Source organism: Triplophysa dalaica, chromosome 20 (assembly GCF_015846415.1).
Source record: "Triplophysa dalaica isolate WHDGS20190420 chromosome 20, ASM1584641v1, whole genome shotgun sequence".
Taxonomy (NCBI): Eukaryota; Metazoa; Chordata; class Actinopteri; order Cypriniformes; family Nemacheilidae; genus Triplophysa; species Triplophysa dalaica.
The window spans coordinates 1,342,407-1,359,547 of NC_079561.1; the positions used below are offsets into that span (position 1 = coordinate 1,342,407).

At 40.6% G+C, this 17,141-nt stretch overlaps 1 long non-coding RNA gene across 2 annotated transcripts in view; it reads left to right on the forward strand.

Annotated features, from left to right (window-relative positions):
- LOC130409116 (uncharacterized) overlaps positions 1 to 17,141 on the forward strand; it is a 45,605-nt gene that overhangs the window by 12,810 nt on the left and 15,654 nt on the right. The gene's annotated exons all lie outside the window — the stretch shown is intronic.

Below are 17,141 nucleotides of genomic sequence, written 5' to 3' on the forward strand. Positions count from 1 at the left end.
GAACCAATCAAAGCAGACCTGAAGTTGTGGGGAAAAAAACATTCATTATAGATGGCAATCAATCTTGTATTATGCATAGTGCGTTAAAAGAAAGATTTATGTATTCATTGAATTTTGTGTATTTTGAGGAGGAAGGCAAGAGGAAAGTTTTAATTGTGACGTAATTGAGTTCTCAGAAATGTTTCTGTGAAGTATTACTTGAAGTAATTGAGTTCTCAGTTATGTTTCTGTGTCAAATGTTACTTTTAAAAACTTTACCGTTCAAACGTATCAAATGATCTTAAAAATGGTTGAATCTGAAGGCGTGTGTTTCAATGTTTGAAATGACTTTTGTAGACATACCTGTATCATTTTCTTTTATCAGAATACTTAAATTATTTTTACAATGTGTTTTTGGAATGGATTACTTGGAGAAAATAATGAATAAAAACTTCATTTATTTTGGATGCCTTTAAGCCCGATTCACATTTTGCGTCTTTTCCACACGCATATTCGTTATTTCAAATGTAGACACAGGGCAGGCGTGCGCAAATAGAGGCCGACACGGTCACGACGCTCATGCGGTGTTGCATTGGCGCCGTATCAAGATGGAAATAGTTTCACTTTTCGGAGTGCTGCGCGCACACCATGGGTCATTTGAAGAGAGAAAGAACCGCGGCTCGTGTTTTCCGCTCGGTTTTAGACACGAAAAGTGAATCGGGCCTAAGTCGCAACATAATTCTCACAGTTACAATTGTGTTTTTTCATGGTTTTGATAAGTTTACTATTATTCTAAAATGTGGGAAAAATATAAACATGATCATAAACTTCTGACCAGTGTATATACAGTATAACATTAAATTAAATTAATTACACTTACTGGAAGGATAAAAAGGATGGAATTCTTATACAAAAAATGGTGTTGGATTGCTTACTGAAGGCAGGTTTTAAAGTTGCATGCCATCACAAGAAACCCGAGGTTCCTTATGCCTCAACACTGACTTCTCTGAGCCACAGGACGCCATATCTGGGGACATAAATGAATCATGATTGAATGAATGACATGTGGCACAGATTTAAAGATCTCAAGAGCAAAAAGTCTAGTTCGGTCGAGACTGGAACATTGACGAACATTGGAGGCTTCCTGGCTGGTGACTGACAGGGCAATCATATTCATTTCACATCCGCAAGCAATGCCTCGCTGGGTGCTATTAATTGAAACGCAATTGCTGGAGAGAAAATGAGTCGGAAAGAGAGAACTGCTCCTATCAAGTCCACATCACAGCAATTAAACCAAATCCTGCCAGCGTCTGCGCATGACTGATACGAACGGCGGCTCGTCTCGACAAGAAAAAGACACAAAGTATACTATAGGAATCTGAATGAATGAGCAAAAAGAAGCTATTCATTTGAGCTTTGATTTCACGGCTGCGCTCGGAAATGGCTCGCAGTTCCAAACCGTGCAATCACGAACGGCGTATGCACAATTGCTGGCTGTCAACTCAGTGCAGGTTTATATGCCCGCGCAGTTCCCCGAGAGACCATGAGCTAGAACAATACAGAAAGAGTTCATTAGCAACGTGATTGAAAGCCACCGTAGCGACGGACAAAACTCACTGTCCACTCCCTACATCAAGAGGCTCTCCGGATGGGCTGAGCATGGAGGCGACCCCTGCTAGAGAGCAAGTCTGCGCCTATCTCCTCACGGTTCATCTGAGACCAGAAAAATTTGCCAACAATCCACACATGCATAATGCATAGTGACTGCAGCACACACCCTCAGAGAACCCTCTGCTGCCATTCATGCAGGAGGACAGGTAATTCATGCTTACTGCGTCTACGGAAATACAGTATATTGCTGTTGTCGAGGCTATGTGTTTGTGAGTCTCTGGAGACGACATTTCTCAAATCCTAGTAAGTGTAGCTCGTGTCGGCCTCATTCAAGGTTTCGATTGCGTTTGTTCTGCATAAGATGAATTGAGCTCTGCGTGTTGCGATTTATTTTTTTAAAGGCTTATTCACACAGATCCAACATTGGATATTGGAATGAATAAAATATTGTTGTGCATTAAAGCACTCCGTTACCTTTCAAAGAGCAAAAACGAAATAATAGTGACGTCAACCGTTTACATGACAACGTTGTGAAATATAGGCTTGCTTCACATGTCTTCTTCAAACAGCAAATGCATAAATGTCATCAACATCATTAAAACGCAGCGGGAATAAAACACTACATGTAGACTACTTAAAGGTGGGGTGGATGATTTGGAAAGGTGCTAATTTTGGCCAGCTAGCATTGAAATTATAATCCCACCCTTTATGCGATTTGCCGTCCAAAGCGATGCCTCCTACAAACACATGAATGTATTTCGTAAATCCACATACAGAACGCCACCTTTTTAAAAAATGGGCTTCTGTTTTGTAGATTTACTTACTGTCGGTTCCCCAGGAAAGTTTGATTGTACACATGACCAGTCACATAGTTCGGCCAGAATGTTTTGATTGGGAAAACGTTTTTTGGTCCTATGCCTTTCACAGGTGATATGAAATTATTAAAATATTATTTGACCACTATATTTCTTGATTGCTATCAGGATGTAAAGAGATTTCCAACCAACATGGCAAAAACTAATTCTGTACAGGATCACCCACCCTGCCTTTAAAGAGGCGGTAATTGCAGTTAAAATATTAAAGGAATAGTTCACCCCAAAATTAAAATTCTGTTCTTCATTTCAAACCTGTATGACTTTCTTTCTTCTGCAGAACACAAGAAGGTATTTTGTAGAATGTTGGTACCAAACAACAGCGCAACCCATTCAGATCTATGGACACAAAACCAATGCAAGTGAATGTTCAGTTTTTCAGTTACCAAAATTCTTCAAAATATCCTATTTTGGTTCTTCAAAGGAAAGAAAGTCATACACGTTTGAAATGACAAGAGGGTGAGGGTAAAATGTTCATTTTTGGGTGAACTCAATTTCAAAATGTATATGTTTGTTGTTTTTCACAGTGTGCAAGTTTGTTGGCGCAGTGTGAACACGACAGTTCCCAACATTCTAAATCCAATATATAATCTCGCTGGCATTTGTCGGATCAGTGTGAATTAGCCTTTACGCAACAATACACAGATGGCTGTCTGTCTGCTAGAGAATAATGCCTTCTTTAAGATGTTACGTGACATAAGACAGTAAACCAGTTTGGTTGCCTGTCAGTAGAACCTTTAAAAACATATTTTGGTAGAAAGGAGTCAAATCATAAAGCAAGTATATTTTACATATCGTCGTCCTACCAAAACCTCAGATGTCCAAATTCGCGTTTTTCCAGAAAACTGAAAAAAAAAATGATACTGTGTTGTCGTACTTTTTATTGCATTGAAATTTGTAAAACCCAGCAACAAACATAAAGGTTGACTAATAAAGAATGATTTATGGCAAAAAACACAAAATATGGAGATGCAAGGTTTCAGAAGGACACCAGCTATATAAAACATGTCTATGAAATAAGCCCGAGGGTGGAATCTGCTGGATCGATGAAAATCTTTGCATGCAGGACTTCAGGTCTGTTTCTCAAACCAGCTCGACGACTGAACGATTCAGAGAAAGCCAGACTTGAGTGGCAGTGGCTGGACTTTTCTGAATAAGTGCTAGTTCTTTATTAAGAAGAAACATATGTAGTGTCGGTGCACCCATGTGTGAAATTCAATTCTTATCCTGAAATGGCGTTTTTAATAGAGCAGCACTATCACAGAGGAATCAGCTCGGCTTTGCTCTGCAGTGTAGCACAGAGCGCTCAGAGAGCCATTGGACTGTTCCTCACGCTCCTTTAAACCCTTCTAAGTCAAATCCTACTAATAAGTCTGCGGTTTTACCAGAAATTGTTGAATTCGGATTTGCAAAGGCACCTGTGCTGGCAGAATGAAATGTTTGCCAATGTATCTCTGTGAATTCATGTACAGCAAAAATAATGTTGAGCATGTAGGCGGATTTTATTTATCTTTTAACTGCCGCCTTGTTATTTTCAGAGTAATTGGATATCCTAATTTATATTTAACATGGCCTTATATATAATATATACAGCAGCAGTGCTTTAAGGCTGATGGGTTTAAAGATGTACAGCTGAATTTAAATTTAAAGATGTCTTACGGCTAAAACTAAATAAAGCACCACTACATAAATATATAATATATATATATATATGCATATAACTCTTATATCTATATATACACGTATATACCTGCATAAATATATACATACAATTAAGAAACGCTCTAGTTAACCTCACTAGTCGTCCAACAACTAGTCTACTACTGTCCATCCCTACCAAATAGCAAAAATGCATGTTTGAATGTAACATACGTGGCAATCTTTCAAAATGAATGCCAAGAATTTATCCTTTCACATTCTCCAGACTGACAATCCCATAGTGTTCACGTGAGGATGTGCTGCATCTTGCTGGACGGAGAAAAAGGAAGAAAATTCTGTCCTAGACTCCTGACAACTCTGCCCTTTTTCCACTGGAGGAGGAAGAGGAGTACGGCAAACAGGAGATGACAGGAATCTGAAAAGCCTGTATTTATTATTTATTCTCTGTATCTGCTGATGTGGGTCATGGCCGGCAGAGAAAAAGTGAGAAACAGAAAAACAAGAAAGACTGAAAAACACACTATAGATCCAGAAACAGGTTTGTCCCGTAGGCTAAGCAGGCAAACCGTGTTAGCTTTATCAAGTTCACCCTAAAACAAGGCGAATGGTAAAGTGACCCGGACTTTAAGGACACCATCTGTGTGTAGCACGCTCGTCTTTAATACACTCAAAGTGCTGATGGCGCAGTGTGAGAGGAAGAGAGTCTGATCAATAGGACAGATAGAGCCGGACAGCTAATAAACAGTAAAGCCCAGGAGAATGAGGGCATGAAGAAAAGATCATTTGATTTGGTTGAGGGAAACGTTTATTTAAATGAGACTGAACTCTGACCGGCTATGAACGGCATGTTATGGCTAAAGGTGATAGACAGTGTTGGGATAATTGGATTACGTCGCACCGTCTCCTAACCGGCCACGACAAAGTGTCCAAAGCTTTCTCTTCAATGTTAATCTGAGTGTCCGTCTCACGACAGGGACAAATGGCAGGACTTTTAGTCTGTCACTTAGTTTCGATTTAAGCAGCGTTACAGCGGGTAGCCCCACCCAGAAAAAACTCATTGGTCCAAAGTTCCACTTCCTGTGTACATTTAACACGACATACAGTATATATATTCTACCGACAGCAAAAAGTGATGTCATCCAAGAAAGTGTCAAGTTCAGTGGGGACAGACAAACACATTAGTGTGATGCACCTGTGAAGACACAAATATGTGCTGTCGTGATCATTCACTTACAACATTTTTGATGTAGGTGCAGTATATAGATAAATTATTTATGAATGTGTAAATATATAAGAACAAAAGCTTATTGTTTGAATCAAACTGTTGTCTGAATGCTTCTGATTTGAGACCTGTAATACATGAGGCTATAAAGACATTTTGGGGGGCTTGCTCTGGAAGAACATTTATAATTCGTTTATTTATGGTCGCGTCCGGTCACGTCCGGTGTAGACTCAATGTAAGACGAGGAAGAGCATTCAAAGACCAATGGAAGTCTTATGAAAATGCTGCAGATTTCTTTTGTTTTCATTTTTGATGGTTTGCGTAACTGATTGATTTCCACCATGTTCTCAGTTGTTGTAGTCCAAGCCTTGTTTTTATGATTATTTGCAGTGTAATCATAAAATTTGTCCATTTAAGTTCATTTGGCATGATCAGCAAAGAAAAGCTGGGTTTTAGCGTTTAGTGGTTCAGTTTATTACGTTTTCTACAATTTAGACTGTCTCACTAAATTATTTTATGCAACGGTCTTTCTTCACCGACTTTAGTTAGTCAACTAATTCATAGACGCTGTCTAAAAACTATGTCTATGTTTATGCAACCGGCCCCTGATCTCAAGGGAGTTCTTGAATATTTTACAAGGTGGACTTCCTACGATGTAAAAAATCTAAATTTTTTAGAAACAAGCTATACTGAAGCCTCTTACCGAACCATCGCTGGCATGAAAGCGCTACAAATCGTACAAATAAGATATAAATTGGACACTGCGTAAAATAGTTATGAATTCCTGTGAGATTGTGTTGACTATTACTGAGTTTATGTTTGGTGCCACAATGTCCATAAACATGAGAGAGCATAAAAAAATCTCAGTCCAGAGATGAGAGCAGACAAGCGCCGCTAAAAACTCCTGCCTTCAGACCTTGTCAAAACCCTTCAGAATGACAAAGATGGAAATGAACTTCCCGATGGAGACAGGCCTCACACCAGACGGCTCGGCTCTGCTGTGTTCCCCGCACAACCTGGTGTGAACTTGTTACAGATGAGGTGAAGGATTAAAGCCAGCGAGTTCCCTTCTGGAGGATTGAGACCCGGTAGCCTCAGTCTGCCTGATTTTGTGATTGGATGAGCCGGGGGTAATCTCAGCTGATTGGTTAAAGCCAGGGATTGGTGTCAAAATGGAGGGATGATTTAGAGTCTGGGTACAGACTCAGTGTGTAACCGGAATATGTCAGAGTGACATAAGACCGATAATGATGGACAATATGACCAGCGTTATACTGAGGAAGAGAGAATTGGTTTTCTAATACGAGCCAGACGGTAGTGACAGAGTCTCTCTCGTAGGATAGCCACACCCACAAGAAAATCTCATTGGTCTAAAATACTGTTTTGCATATCTGTCTGCTGTGCCAGTGATTGTGTGGCATCACAATAATATAACACATTATCATTTTATTTGGTTGTGTTTATAATGTTAAGATTTAATATATAAAATTACGATAAATTCCATAAATAAATTCTAAAGACAAAAGTATTCTAGATTTGGGAGTGAGCCCCTGCCATGGACCACAAAAAGTCATTACTAAGCAACCCATCAGAACATCCTAACAACCACCTGGCTACAAGTAAGCAACTACCCAGAACACCATAGCAACAGAATAAGCAATTACATGGCAACCATAAACACCTCGGTAGAATCGTCAGGGCAAACCGAAAGAAAGAAATAATAATAGTTAAATATTAATATTTATTCAAAATAAATGCTTAATATTTTTTATATTAATTCACAATGAGATTGATAAAAAGCAAATGGATACTTTGATATTTCTGCAAAGAAAAAGAACCAGAAATATCACACATCTCCATTAGAGGTTTAAGAATTATTTAAAATTTCAATATGAACTGAAAATAAATTCATTCTATTACCTACAGTCTACATTCATTTTTTCACTTTACATATTCAAACAATTGTCCTGTGTGTTTCTATTTTAATTCAGGAGAAACATCTGAGAATAAGTTGACACGTAAAACCACAACTGGGAATTCCATCAAATCTCCGAGCAACAAAATATTCCTGGGAAAAGCGTCCCTCACATTTACATTCGAAAAGAAAAAATTCTGGCCTAGTCTGCAATTTGCAAAGCTACTGCTGAACGGCACTTATTGAGCTAATGAGCTGCACCTTATCTGTCCGTCGCTTCATCTGGTACTAATGTAAAAAAAGATGAACAGGTTAACGGTTAACAGCTTGACAACAGTTTGTGCTTAAATACCAGGCCGCACAAACACACAAACGAATCGAGAAACTCGGCGTGCGGAAAAGAAAAAAACGAAAAGGCACGGGACACCAAGCCAATGAAATCATTGCTGTCGGCTGTTATGTCCTGGCAGTCATGTCAACCTGTCAAACTGATGATTTAACTCATCCACTTCCTGCGTGTGCGAACATACCCACAATTCCCTACAGTGGTGTCTGAAAACTCGCCGCCTGCCTGTCAAACCAAATCCAATCTCCTCATTCCAGAACGGTACAGTTGGGGTAGAAAAAAGCACTTAATCCATTTACTGCAGTGTAACAGCATCTCATCCATCAGGTCCTGGCTGCCAATGGGAAGACTGCACCAATCCCAAGCCAGATTGAGGAAAAAGAGCAAGAGAGAAACCGAGAGATCCATCTTGAGAAGCATGAGAACAGCCTGTGGTTCTGAGGACACACCTGTACACACACATGCGCGTCGATGTGATCGATGGATGCTGTGGTCCTGGCGAATGTTGCCGTTCATCATACATGGGACACGCTAAAACTAAAGCATTCGGGTTAAACTTCCGAAGGACGATAATGGACACGCTTAATTACCCAATTTAGCCACATCAGAGGGAATGCATATGTACTCATTTATGCCTCCGTCCAACATGGCTGACGTCTCCAATTCATTAAGAGTCGTCTTTAAAATATGCAACGTGTCAGAGAGAAGTACTCTTCTGCTACTGTGCATGTCATTAAAAGAGAATAATTATATATAATAGTGAACAAGTCGTACTGACAACTTCTAAAATAGTGTTCTGCAGTTACAGTTTGGTGTAGTTTTGTAAGCCAAAGCCTGGAAATGAGTTAGAATTTCAACTTCGTGCTGAAGTCAATGTTTTTAATGGGTTTTTGGTTAAATATCCAGAGTAAGGGCTGTAGTAAGCTCAAGATATTTTCATCATATATTATTCTACGACATAAAACACATCTGTAATACAGATTTTTCAAATTCTACAAATTAAGGTTTTTGTTCACAAGAAGGTGGGATAAGGAGCAAGTTTTTAATAATTTGGAAGCTTTGTTGTGGTTGTTGAGCGACTGTAGTGTAGTTTGTTAACAGTCAAAGGTTGGCTTAGATTGTACTAGCGACTTTATTAAGGCTTCAAATTTCATAATTGTTCCAGAAGCCTTAGAAAAAAGAGAACCGGTGAAGGTCTATACTACTCTAACTTCAGGTTGGCCTACAAAAATACATCATCCCTGCAGCGCTCCATACTTTTATGCATTCCCATCAACGTGGTCAAACAGTGTAGACACAAAAATGTGCTGTAACATCATCCTTTGTGTTTCAAAAAAGGTAGAAAGCTAAATAGTTTTATGTGGAAAACCAAAGTCTACCTGTGATAATTCAGCTGGTGAGTTGCAGCCATGCCTCTCTGCCAGAGGGGAATGCTAACAATTAGCCCCGGAGCTTGGCATGGACGTCTGGGGAGGGAGCCAGCAATTAGACCCAGGGAGAGGCATCCAAGCCAGAGGAGAGATCCAGCGATGAAGCCCTGAGTTTGGCAAACTGAAGAGTGCTACATTACTGCTTGATGTCACACACCGGCTCCAGCCAGAGAGGCGGATACTGGCGCATACTTCCCTGTGCTTTCCCGCTCATACACACCCAAACAACGCAGATTCCAAACACAAAATTGATTCACAGGACCGATGACTTCAGGGATCTGTGTGTGTGTGTTAGCGTGAAGGGGAAGGTTAATACAGAGAATATGAATGTGAATTTCAGACACCTTTCAGTTCACCTTTCCTGGGAAAAACACACAACAGACCTTTCAGCGTTTGTGCGTCTGATGCCATCAGTGTGAAGTCTTCTCTCTATCTCTCGCTCTCTCTGCATGGCCAAGCATCTGTGTAAGCATAAAAAACCAAGGAAGAGTTACTGAAAGTGACGTGTCTGTCATTAATGTAAATTTTTCTCATCTGCGCAACTAACGCAGACCACCGCACAAGGTCAGAATAAAGAGACGGCCCCTCTATTTGGCTGAAATATTGAAACAACAACGAACAAGACAGCACGAGACATCCGTCCTCAATCCCAAACCATTTTTATATTTGAATCGATTGTCATTACGTGACATTCCTCCCAAAACGTCCGAAAGCTTTTGGAGCAGCTGCGCAATATTCGTGGTTCTTAAACATCCCAACTGGAATGAGAGACGTTTTGAGGGCCTGCCAATTGGTTGAACCGCAAGCGCTTCGCACACCCATCAACTCGTGCGTGAAAACTCGCACGGGGTACACACTGGTGGTGTATCTATTTTGCCCGAGGAGACATCCTAGTCGAGTATGACTCATTTGTCTCTGTCAAAAAGACCCCAAACTATGCAAAACATTCCTAACATATTGCTGAAACCAAGCGATTCTTAGCGAGCGGTTCCAAAACGTTGGTGTTTAAACCATGACTTAGTATATAAATCATCTCGCTGAATTCCGGTTTATAAGCTTATGACCCAAGCATGTCGCACGCTGACCAGCTCAAGCTACTTTCTAACTGTAAGCCTTTTAATGCCACTTCACCACAATGGCTTCCTTTAGCGCTCAGGATGAAAGCCAGCGCGCTGTGTGAATGCGTAAACAGCTGAATATATCAAGATACGGACAGGCCTGCTGTGGTATGCGTCTTTGTGCTGTTAGCAGCGGGGGAGAGGAGGGATAGATGTTTGGCTAACATGAGCTGAGACAAATGCATAACAAATGGGTGATGGGACGAGAGACAAAGAAAGAGAGACGGAGAGAAACTAAACTGCCTTCTTTGTTTTCTGTACTGCGCCCTTGGGTATAACGAAAGCTTCACGCTGCGATCCGACGAATGTAAATGCCCTTTCACACAACTTGGACACACTTGTACGACGCTACATCACAAGAGTCTTGCATCACTTTACCCTCCACTTGAAAAGCATTGCAGATAACGTCACGGAAGGCCGAGTTTACAAGGGTGCGAGGAAGCAGAAAGTGGAATGTGCATGCAATACTCAACAAGAGAGAAACGAAACGAAACGAAAGAAATAGCGTTCTGGAGCTTAGAATAGATTAGTTTGGATTTACATCGAGGCTGCACATGGTTTGGCAAAGGTCTGCGATTTTGTGCGCTGCTTGTCAGTGAAGTATGGTTAAATGCATCTAAAAGCTAGAGGGCGCTCTCATGCAGAAACTCCAAACATGTGCCGCAGAAGAAGTAGTATAACACCTGTAGTTCCAGAGAATGCCTGCGGGCAGCTTACTATCGCTGTTCTTCAAGATCAAGCAGCATTTCCTGCGATCACAGTGCCGTGCTTCATGTTTTGGGATGTCATAATCGCTCTAGACACATCGATTTACGCAATATTTAGTGTATTTTCAGTTATTTATTTATTGGGATAAACCCCTTGAGATGAAACGTCTTGTTTTCGAAGGGGGCCCACAATACATAATGCACAATTACAACAAAACAAACAAAATAACTAATGATAATAATAACCGATAATAACAAATAATGGATTCAAGTATAGTAAACAAGAAACAAAACAATATTTGAACGATGACAAATTCAATAATAATGTTTACAGTCCAATACAAAATGTTCTTATCAAATTTGTTTGATTTACTTAACCTCACATCCTTCCAGACCTGTTTGACTTTCTTTCCTGCGTGGAACACAAACAAAGACATTCTATGAAATGTCTCAAGTTTAGGCAAAGACAGATTCAAACATCAGTATGAGAGCGAATAACTCCCAGATGCCAGAATCCAAGTGCGGTTCTGCCCTCCTGGTAACCCCACGGCCCTGCCAAGAGCAGCCAGTCCAGAGCGTTCCAGGCAGAGACCTTGACTCAGGGGGAGAGAGACACTGCAGTCAGCCATCTAGTGCCCTGGTCACCCGTTTAACCACCTGCCAACTCCAACACAGCTGCTGCATGACCAACACAACAAGTTGCATTATTAGCCTTTATGAAAAAAAAAGCATCAGGGCTGGAAGGCAGTAACACATATGTATGCCCATTTTGGTTTGGATAAAGAGTTCTCAACTTTTCCCCCCTGTACTCTGCCTTTGAGGATCAAACCCAATGATGTGTGACTGCCGATGCTACGAGACTGCCTCTTCACAGTCTGACAGTTTTGTCTGCTGTACCTCGCAATTTGATTTGTAAAATGTTATTGTTTTATCAAGGTTGCATTTCGTATAGCTTAGAAGACTTATTGGATATCTCAGATGTTTTATTTACAGTTGAGTCGAGTTATTGTTAAAGGCTTTTATCCAAAGTGACTTAAAGTACAGTGCGTTTAGGGGTTTGCAGAGACGGGTATTACCTTGAATCCTTCGCCATGGCGCCCTAGATAAGCTACGGTGTTTAAGGATGAATGTTGGTTCAGATGTAAAAAAAATCATTTTAGATTCTTTATAGAAATAAAATGAAAGCAAATAAAGCAAATCTTGACGAGTTAAACGGGAATTCTGAGCATACCCAGAGGAGCAATGTGCTCACATGTTGCTCTTTGATGGAGATTTGAAGGTGTACTCAGTTGTATCTCATTCTTGTTTCTCCTCAAATGAAAGGAAACAAATGTGACAATTGTTCAAAAACATGATTAGCATGAAAATGAATCATCTGGGTTTGGGTGCATTTGATGAGAGATGTTTTGTATTGAGATAATGTTGACCTTTGACTGCATACTTGACAAATCCGAGCTCACTTTGAGACATTATTGAAATCTCTTTTGAAACTCTAATTGAGACATTTGTTAGATATCTAGATCTAAGATGCAGGAGACTTAAGAAAACATTTCAATTTGTTCTCCATTTATTCTCATTGATGAACAGAAGAATAAATTGAGAAAGTGATTTGTTCCTATCTGTAAAGTCTACAAACAAAAACCAATACATTATGATTCAGCAAATAAATATGTTTAGTTTGTCTTTCCTACGAGTGCATTTCTTCTGTTGGAGCAAAATGTGTAAAAAACATATCAGAGATGTTTGTTGTTTCATACAATACAACTTTTGGTTCAAGTTGGAAAGAAGAATGTTTGATATTCAAATCTCAAAGATTGTAGACTTTGGTATCTTGTCAAACCCGAGCTATTTGTAAAATGAATAAGATCTCGTTTAATACTCTGGAGAAGACACATGAGATCAGACATATTCTGTAATGGGACATTTTTATTATCATCGATGTCTAGAAGCAACTAAGATAAATCGTTGGAGATTTTACTTCCATTTGAGTAATTGTGATCCCAAATCTTTTCAGCCGGACGCACACAGACCTCACCATGTAACTCACAGATGGCTTACGCATGGTAATGTAGTCAAAACGCACGTACTGTACATCCCATTGTTCTTGAAGAACAGAGCTAACCTGTCCACCGTGTGAAGAATAATGAGGCGAACCTGAATCATGTGATCACCCCGGCGTGTTGAGCACCCCCAGAGCCTTTGATTACAGCACATGGAAAGACAGACAGGACTAATTGCTGCATTTTTAACCCCCTGCGCCGCTACCGTGCTGAGCGGTTCAATGCCACCCTGCACTAGTGCATTCTGGGATATCATTTCGGCTGACTCCCTCCCTAATCCCATGACCAGGGGTGATTTTAATAATACAACACAGCCTGGTCAAAAAGATCAAGAATCAGAATGAATGAGGACAGATGCCGTACCACACATCCTAGTATATGTTCCAGACCCTCCTCGTTGCCCCGCCCATTCTAGCGCAACACGATTGTCATGGAAATCATCCAGATGCGACCCGCACGGTCTCGGCCACAGCCATTAGCCGGCTGTGGGGCCTTGGAGAAGGAACCCTGGTGATTTGAGAGCCATTAAACTTGAACCAAAGCCATTGAACTTTGGCCACCCATCGTCGTGCTCCCTTCAGAGGTCATTTGTGTGTAATTAGCAGCCAAAGATGGTTGTGTATCTCCAGGCTGGTTTACACCGCTAATTGTTGGGTTCATGTTTAAAGGGACAGGTCACCCGAAAATTCTGACGTCCTTTGTTGGCCTTCACGTTGTTCCAGACTTATTTGTCTTTATTTGTTCTGCCAGACTGTTTTTATACGAATGTCATTTTAATAAGAAAATTATTTACATATCAGATTTTCACGCAATGACTTTTAATGATTTTTCATTCACACTGATTCTATACTTTTCTTTTGGTGTTACCCAGGTAAAAAAAGTCGTACAGGTTTAGAACAAAGAGACGCTGAATGAATGATTGATTTCTTTATTGTTTCAACCGCACCGTCTTTCTTACAGCGAGGGCTCTAAACGTGAGAGATCTGAAAAGCAGAACTTTTGTCTGGCTATAGATTTTTTCTTAGCTCTTTGGCTTGTTGGCCAATAACGACGCACCTGATTAGCCGAATGAGAGCTGGTGGCATTTGCGAAACCAAAGGCACTTCGCAGTGCGTCTCTGGGTGTAATACTGTGTTCTTTCTTTCTCAGATGATTAATGTACTGACTTGTTTAGCCCGGCCGCGGTCTCATGCCGAAAGGAACATCAATAAACATTTCCAGCGATCGATTGGCAGTATTTTCATGCAGATTACACAGTCAAATGTTAATCCATGTGAGTTGTGTATGATTGATCTCAAAGGCTGGCATGACATATTCATCTTTCAAAGCCTACGGTTGCCTTGGACGTTTGGTGATTTGATGGCTCTAAATACAGATCTGATGACTCACATGACAACATTTCCATGCGTTTTCAAGACTCGTCCTTCAAAAGAGGATATTTGGAGAAATGTGTCAGTGGTTTTGCATCCATACAACTAAATCAATGATTGCCGACGTTCTTCAAAATATCTTCATTTGTGTTCTGAAGAGACAATCAAACAGATTTGAAACGACATGAGGATGAACGAATTTTGTTTTTGGGTGGACTATCCCTTTAACAATCAGCCCCTGATGTACTGAATGAGGTTTACAGTCTTGAAATCAGAGTCCCTCAAGAGACACATTTGAGACACATGTTACTAGCAGGTGTAAACTGCTGTGTTTCTCGCTTAGTTACTTGTGATCAGACCACCCGGATATCCCTACGTGGAAACCAGCATCCAAAACCAACTGGTGACCAGAAATGCTGGTCTGTCCGCCAAGGTCTCTTCATGTATCTTTCATTTTCTCGCCTCAATCTTTCTTTCACACTCCCCTCTCGTCTCCCCCCCCCCTGCTATTCTCCTGTTGAGTGAGCCACTGTGAAGCAGTTGTGCTCGGTCACAGGCGAGCGCTTGCATTGTCTCTCCCTCCATTACCATTCATCTCACTGCAATCCTCTCCGCTCTGCCCCCAAAAAACACACTGAGCCGAGCGCTGTCCCCTCCGCCACGGTAGGGAGCCCACGCAAAGTGAGTTTCATCCCCTTGAGCCGCGCAAGGCTTGAATAAGCATGCAGACAGTGGACCACCTGGAGAAACGACCAAACTTGGCGTGTGGGTCACATGACAGCTTCCGACCGAACTCATTCTGTATGTACCTTGACTGTGGACGTTGCTCGGAGGACGACCGGCCTTTCACAAGGGCCAGATGGGCACTTTCATCAGTCAGGCCTGATTGGGTATCTTCAGCGCGAATTGAAATCGAATATTTCTGGTTCTGCTTTTTTAGAAGCAGTGTGGCGAAACGACGACAGCTTTGCTTGCTTTGATGTCAACATGAAGTATGAATTATCATCTGAAACAAAAATATGAATTAGGTTTATATTAGATTCAATTTTTGCTTTCATTTGTGAGAATGCCGAGTTACGGGGAAATGAATCGAAAGTACACAATCTTGTCTGTTATGCACATGTGCACTCCTAGCATGAGGTGCCGTTACAGATTAGACACTTACAGTAACAAGCTGAAAAAAAAGAAGCTACGTGGCAAAAGCATAAATATAAATCCAGCACGACATTTTTAAGTTTTGAATTTTAGACGTACTCCTCTTCGTGTGGACTTCAATTTCACCATCTTTGACAAAAAGACCACCAGATCCCACAATCCACCTCTCTCTACTCCTTCTGCAACATGCATTACAGGTTATGAACATCATGAAATGGTGTAGCACAAAGTACACCAGGTCGGCATGAAAATAGATAAACAGTGTATTCAGATCAGCGACCAGTAGCTTCAGTACCCCATAAATCCAGAGTGAGTCTTGCCGGGCAAATGCATTGGGAGTGATGAACAGGATGATTTAGTAGCGCCCGCTCGGCTCGCTCTGTCTGTCTGAGTCGCACGCACAGACGCAGAGCTCTTTCATAAGCCCGGACGGATGACATGATTCATGGCTCTGGTCACAGCTGTTCCAGGAGCATCACAGGCCGGTCACTGCTGGCTTTGCTGGTTTATTCATGCTGTCTGTCGTTGAAATGACAACCTGCGAACTGAGAAACAGTAGATCAACGTCTTTTATGGTCAAATGTCCAGAATTTACCAATTTCACATGAAATTGAATTATGTATCTGTTTGGGAAGGCCCTGCGTGACTACATCTATGGGGTTTCTAATATCCTTCTGTCAGAAAGTCTGACTGTTTGAAAAAAACTGACATCGCTCTTCAATAAATCGGATCTTTCTTTATGTGGATTACAATAACTGGTGCTTCAGTACTGATTCTGTGTTATTAGAACCATAACCGCTTTCATGACAAAAGATCTTTTCTAAGGATCTATACCACCGTATCAGATTAATAATTCCTCCTGAGTGATTCTGTTGATGTTAAGACTCTCAGTGAGTGGCGTCTTTCCTTCATAATTCACTGTTTAATCGGGTGCCGGCTGCAAGTACAAAACTCTGTCAACTGTGTCAAGACTCACGAAACAAGGCAAAGTTTTTTTCATGAGCCTATAAGAGTTCCTGACCTCATTTAAAGTTCCCATGAGACACACGAGTGCACCCCTTCAAATATCTCTGGAATTTGAGGACAATTTTTAAAAGATCATCTATATTACAAATAGGGCTGTCAATGAATTTAAAGTATTTGCTGGTAAATTGATCATATTAAATGCAAGTGGTTACGTGCGTCAATGTTTTCTTACAAAAATTACCAAACAAAAAGAATTGTTTACATTGTTGAATAAATAGACGTCCGTCATTGTCTTATTATCAGATCTCATGACCGTCACATATTTACTGTACCCGTTTTATTTAAAAAACAATACTAAGCATGACATCATTTGTTCACTATCATGAGGTTTAAAATCTGTATATGAAGATATTCTGAGAAATGTCTCGGAGGTTTTGTGTCCATACAATTGAAGTCAATGGCGCCCAATATTTTCTGTTACACACATTCTTCAAAATATCTTCTTTTGTGTCTAAATTGTACAGGTTTTAAATTAGATTATGGTGAATAAACAATGAAAGAATTTTAATTTTGGGGTGAACTATCCCTTTAATCCATTAAGTCAGAGCGTCATTCTTTATCGATTGATGTTCATAATTACAGAAGCACATTTCCTAGTCTGTATTTCAACAACTTCAGCCTTCCAAATACTGTATATTCTAATGTCACACACCTGTTGCATTTTGCTGAGT